Source organism: Pinus tabuliformis, chromosome 7, assembly GCF_031772625.1.
Source record: "Pinus tabuliformis cultivar Carrire ecotype Pingquan chromosome 7, CPIR1, whole genome shotgun sequence".
In the NCBI taxonomy this organism is placed as follows: Eukaryota; Viridiplantae; Streptophyta; class Pinopsida; order Pinales; family Pinaceae; genus Pinus; species Pinus tabuliformis.
Window position 1 is genome coordinate 1,386,009,304 of NC_142293.1, and position 6,110 is coordinate 1,386,015,413.

Here is a 6,110-nt window from a genome sequence, read left to right on the forward strand (position 1 = left end):
GACTGCAAAGTGATGACAACCTCCATATCATAGGATGGGTTGAATCTCTGAAATTCTTGAAGCGGGAAGCACGGTTTCCAATCATATAAATGAATTGCGGTTTGGGTGTGGGTTCTCTAACACTATATGGTAACGGGGCTTCTATATTCACAACATCAGGTGTAGCTACAAGAAAATTTCAACATGAGATTGAAGCAGGCCAGGTTGGTATTAAAATACCAACACCAGTTCCGTTGCCCTTTTCCTCATTCACGCCACAAAGACATCAAACACAACAGAAAAATAGGAACCAATTTCCTATTAATGACTTCAGTTAATAAGTCAAAAGGATCTGCGCTCCAGTTAATTAGCCATCAGAGGATTTCAAGGGAAACGATCTTCTGTTTTAGGAAAATAAATGATTTTATCTCTTTTTTTAACTGCAGGAGAAACAGCGCCCCTGTTTTGGGGGTTGATCTGTTGTTTTTTTTTAGAATAGTTTATTTAATGTATAAAAATAACATTTGTAAAAAAAGAGAGGGAGGGGAGAGTTCTGAGTGCTGGAAGAGAGAGAGCTTACCATGTACAGTTTTTGGCAGAGAGTTTAATGAAAATACAGCTCTGACTTCTGAGATTCCTGTGGTATGATAATTTAGCATAAGTGTTTCTTGTGTTTCATATGTGATCTGTTATGTTTCATTTCACTTCACGATCATTTCTAATTGAACAAATGAAGTGTTTAGGTAGAATTCATAGTATTATATGCTCTGCCTATAAGTTTGTTCATATTTAATATTTTCCTCTGTTTGACAAGGATTCATCTCCTATGCCCTTGTCAGCTCCTCAGCAGTCTTGCCATCTCATTTAAATTAAATTTGATGTTAAATTTCTTGCCTACCTTGCCTCAGTCGATAATCTGTGTTTTTTATTATATTTCTCTGTTCAAGCTGTTACTTTGCCCATGCAGCCCAGAAAAACCCCGTCATTTTATTAAAAACCCCTTTTTATTAGTTTACTAGCCTAAAATCAGTGATACCCTATTGGTCATCTCATCCATTGAAGATTTTACTGAGATAGACCGGAGAGAGCCTTCTCCTGCCCCGTAGGGCTAGCTATGAGGCTAAATGGTTTGATGTTGCCTTGAGGTTTACCTTTCTCAGCCTGAGGTGAAATTTCAAGTGCTAACATATTGGCGACCATACTGGGGAGAACAATCGACTTGTTGATTGTCTTGTCCCAGTACATGAAATCAAATTGCAGATCTGATGTTGATGGTGGACAACAGTCAGATACATATGCAGGCTGAACCTTTCACCTGGCGACTCCAACTCGATCCAGACAGTCCAACGCTTGCTGATCCATTCATGCAATGGTGGGGTATGTGGCAAACCCTGCCCTGTGTGAAGCTCTAAACGAAGTTAGAGAATGGTTAGTGGATATTGAAATTAATGAAGAATTTTTCAGTACCTTCCTTCAATGTTTGAAATCTCCGGAGTTTCATCTTGAAATCAAAACTAGATTTTGTGAGATAATTGTTGAAAAACTTGAGAAGGAGATTCAATGTTTAGATGAGAAAATCCAGTCATATGATTTCCAAGACCCTAAAAAGTTCTTGGAAATCCTTCCTCATTCGAAACAAGATATCATAGAATCGCCTATAGATGTTTACATTGACAGTGTGCAGCTGGAAGTATGCATTGCAGAGTTGGGACAGCCAACAGAGTCCGGCTTCCGTGATCCTATTGCGGCATATATGGACATGTTTTTCACTTTAATTGATAGATCAGACTGTCTTGTACGTAACCAGGCTCAGTACGTGTATGAAAGGCTGCCAGCAATTACATCGGTGACCCTATGGAAGCATTCTCGAGCGACATCCTTCTCAGGTTTACTTGAATGGTTGATTTGGCATTTTAGTATTACCTGATCTAGTGTTTGTACAGTAGAGTAGGGTAGATGTTGTAAATAAATAAGCAGCCATAAGGGCAGCAGCTTGTTTTAGTTTGCTTGAAGATTGTTAAGTCATTTTTTCAGTCATTTCAGTCTTGAGATCAAATTAGTTTGAGTTCAGTTTCAGTTGTGTCGATGATGACTCCATTGCTAATGGGTGGAGGCACTGTCTGCTCTCCCAAAGTTCTGCGGTTCTTGGCACCTCCACGAAGCGACAGCTGCCATCCCAAGTGGAGCCAATGTTAGACTCCGTCTTGTCAAGTCAAATGTGAGATTGATTCTTCTTCAAAACCCTGTTTTGAAGAAGAAATCATTAAATGTATTTGTTAGAATATGTATCAAAATTCTTCAGCTCTTCAAATGGCAGTGACCTCAGCTCCTATCCCTGCAAAAGCACAAGCAGAAGTGATAGTTGTTGAAAGTTCGACCTCACTATTGGGTGCTGTGAAAGCTAGGAACATTTTTCCAGTAATTGTATTCAGAGGATTTTGTACCAGAAGCTTGGACAAAGCATCTTTCCCGTCACTTGGATAACACACCTCCATGACCTTTCTCTGAGGTTGAGTACAGTATTAGACAACAATTATTGAGATCTCTGCAGGGGCTTTCATTTGTCAAGGATAAGAATGGTCTTGTCCCTTTGGGTGTAGTATTTTCTCATGTGGAGAAAATACCAATTGCAGCAGCATCAATTGCACAAGTTCATGGTGGTTTTTTGAAAGATGGCACACGGATTGTTATAAAGGTGCAACACTTGCGAATAGAGACAATGATGCGTTATGATCTTCGTAATCTTGCTTGGATAGTAAAAGAAATACAATCAACCATTCCCTTGGAGTTTGACTTTGAACGAGAAACTTGGTTTATGGAGACAATAAAGAGGAACCTTGAAAAGAATAATTTCAGACATATTGTATGCCCTACACCGTATTTAAACCTCTGCACAAAGCGCCTTATTGTCATGCAGAGATTGGATGGAATTCGCTTCACTCAGGTGCTTTGTCCCAATGCAAGTGAAGATCTTCTTGCCAGGATACCCGAGATGGTGAATGGTCCTGATGCGGACTCTGAGAAATGGCTATGCAAGGTATGCTTGCGAATAAGATGATTTGGAAAGCCTGAAGAGGGATGTTAGTGAAAAGTCAGGGTGGAAACTTGTTCATGGAGATAAACTTGGTCTTGCTGTCAGCATTAGTGGGCTCGGGTGCACAACTTGACATGCTTGTGCTTCTTGTTATCTTGCTGGCAAGTGTTGGCATGCTTTATATTGGGTGTGGGACAATTGTCACCACTTTCCTTGTCTGCTATGCCCTTACCTTATTTATATCTGGCTATGTGAGTGGATGGCAAGCGCTGGATAAAGCCGATGGTTTTTACGGCATCTCTCTTCCCATTTATGTGCTTTGGCATTGGATTTGTACTAAACATCATTGCCATATTCCATGGTTCTCTGGCTGCCATTCCTTTTGGCACTATGGTGGTAGTCGCGCTTAGTTTGTTTTAATTTATACAGGTTTGCAGGTTTCTCAATGGAAGTATCGAGCTTCACTGGTTAAAACTAGAGTTATTACATTCACATTGTGGGCATTCTGCAAATCAAGTTTATTCATGTGTAGTTTCTGTCTCTGTGGTTGTGACGGGGAAGTAGTTTCTAGCCTCAGCTTTATTGTTACCTTTCTGGATGATAGTGCGCATATGTGTGCGTATTGTTCTGGACATAGTGCCAGATTCGTTGTTTTGGGCTTCAGGAGCTCCTCGACGGGTGGAAATTTATTTGGATTAACACAGGCGTTTAGGTGGTTCAAGTCCGCAAATTTGGAGTTTGAGCGGCCGATTCCTTGTCTTTTTAACGACAGTTTTGCAGCAGTTTTCGTTTCTTTTTTCAAAATTTTTGTTGGAAATCCAGATTTTCAAGAACTTTTATAGGGCAAAATCCTCTATGGCTTCTGGCAACAGCTGGGCTGATCAGTGGGACAATACCAATAACAATGAAGAGTAAAACAATAACTCCGAGTCCTATGGAAGGAAGGAGAAAGGAAACGGTAAAATGGCTAAGGTGAAAGTGGTTGCAGTATCAGGTCTGGAGAAGGCCAAGGTAGTTGCCACTATTGGAGCTCAGAAGCTTAAAAGTGGAACAAGCGCAGGAATAAAATGGATTAAAAATCAGTACCAGAAAAGGACTGCAAAGTGATGACAACCTCCATATCATAGGATGGGTTGAATCTCTGAAATTCTTGAAGCGGGAAGCACGGTTTCCAATCATATAAATGAATTGCGGTTTGGGTGTGGGTTCTCTAACACTATATGGTAACGGGGCTTCTATATTCACAACATCAGGTGTAGCTGCAAGAAAATTTCAACATGAGATTGAAGCAGGCCAGGTTGGTATTAAAATACCAATACCAGTTCCGTTGCCCTTTTCCTCATTCACACCACAAAGACATCAACCACAACAGAAAAATAGGAACCAATTTACTATTAATGACTTCAGTTAATAAGTCAAAAGGATCTGCGCTCCAGTTAATTAGCCATCAGAGGATTTCAAGGGAAACGATCTTCTGTTTTAGGAAAAGAAATGATTTTATCTCTTTTTTTAACTGTAGGTGAAACAACGCCCCTGTTTTGGGGGTCGATCTGTTGTTTTTTTTTTAGAATAGTTTATTTAATGTATAAAAATAATCATTTGTAAAAAAAGAGAGGGAGGGGAGAGTTCTGAGTGCTGGAAGAGATAGAGCTTACCATGTACAGTTTTTGGCAGAGAGTTTAATTAAAATACAGCTCTGACTTCTGAGATTCCTGTGGTATGATAATTTAGCATAAGTGTTTCTTGTGTTTCATATGTGATCTGTTATGTTTCATTTCACTTCATGATCATTTCTAATTGAACAAATGAAGTGTTTAGGTAGAATTCATAGTATTATATGCTCTGCCTATAAGTTTGTTCATATTTAATGTTTTCCTCTGTTTGACAAGGATTCATCTCCTATGCCCTTGTCAGCTCCTCAGCAGTCTTGCCATCTCATTTAAACTAAATTTGGTGTTAAATTTCTTGCCTACCTTGCCTCAGTCGATAATCTGTGTTTTTTATTATATTTCTCTGTTCAAGCTGTTACTTTGCCCATGCAGCCCAGAAAAACCCCGTCATTTTATTAAAAACCCCTTTTTATCAGTTTACTAGCCTAAAATCAGTGATACCCTATTGGTCATCTCATCCATTGAAGATTTTACCGAGATAGACCGGAGAGAGCCTTCTCCTACCCCGTAGGGCTAGCTACGAGGCTAAATGGTTTGATGTTGCCTTGAGGTTTACCTTTCTCAGCCTGAGGTGAAATTTCAAGCGCTAACAGAATCAACTCTGATCCCATGTCCCCTTTGTATTGCGTAATCATAATACATGCATACAAAAACCATATCGCTATCGACCCCTTTCCTTTTGCGATACAATGGCTTCCCGTCTCCTTTCCCTTTTGCGATTGCGATATCGCATATCGCAAAGTCCTGCTCGCTGATTGTGATAAGTCTCCCGCTCGCTGATTGTGATAAGTCTCCTGCTCGCCGATTGTGATAAGTCTCCCCCGCCGACTGTGATAAGCCTCTCCCGTCGATTGCGATAAATCCTCCCCCGCTGATTGCGATTGAAATCGAAGCTTCCACAGAGAAAATCCTACGATGGTCCCCCTTCGCAATGTGACTATGATGTGATCAAAGCCCGGTCGGACCTGACATGATTATATGCTATATTCTAAAGTTTTCAGATTCAGGTCTGTGTTAACATTCCGTCCCAAATGTGATGTGTTATGTACTATGCTTTAAAATATTTCATGTCCATCCATCTTATGCCCCCCATGTAATACACGACCCCCTTCCGGACCCGATAGGATTATAAATTGTATTTTGAAAAGTTTCGGGTCCGAGTTTGTGGTTAAGTCCCAGTCCGGATGTGATATTTTATAGGCTGTATTTGAAAGGTTTTCAGGTCCAGGTTTATGGTTCCACTCCTTTGTACCCCCTTCCCAATGCGATTGCGATCAGGCTAGAGTCCCAACGGGTGCGATAGTTTATATGATGAATTGAAAGGCTTTCGGGTCTGTTGCTTTTCAAAGGCCTATGATTAAAAATAAGCGCTCCAATTGTGTAGTAAAGTCCTGTGTAAAAAATATTTACCCCCTTCTCTGTGTTTC

At 40.3% G+C, this 6,110-nt stretch overlaps 1 pseudogene; it reads left to right on the top strand.

The window, feature by feature from the left end:
* The first annotated feature begins 3,646 nt into the window (after positions 1 to 3,646).
* On the top strand, positions 3,647 to 4,213 carry LOC149252811 (uncharacterized; annotated as a pseudogene).
* Positions 4,214 to 6,110: the final 1,897 nt, after the last annotated feature.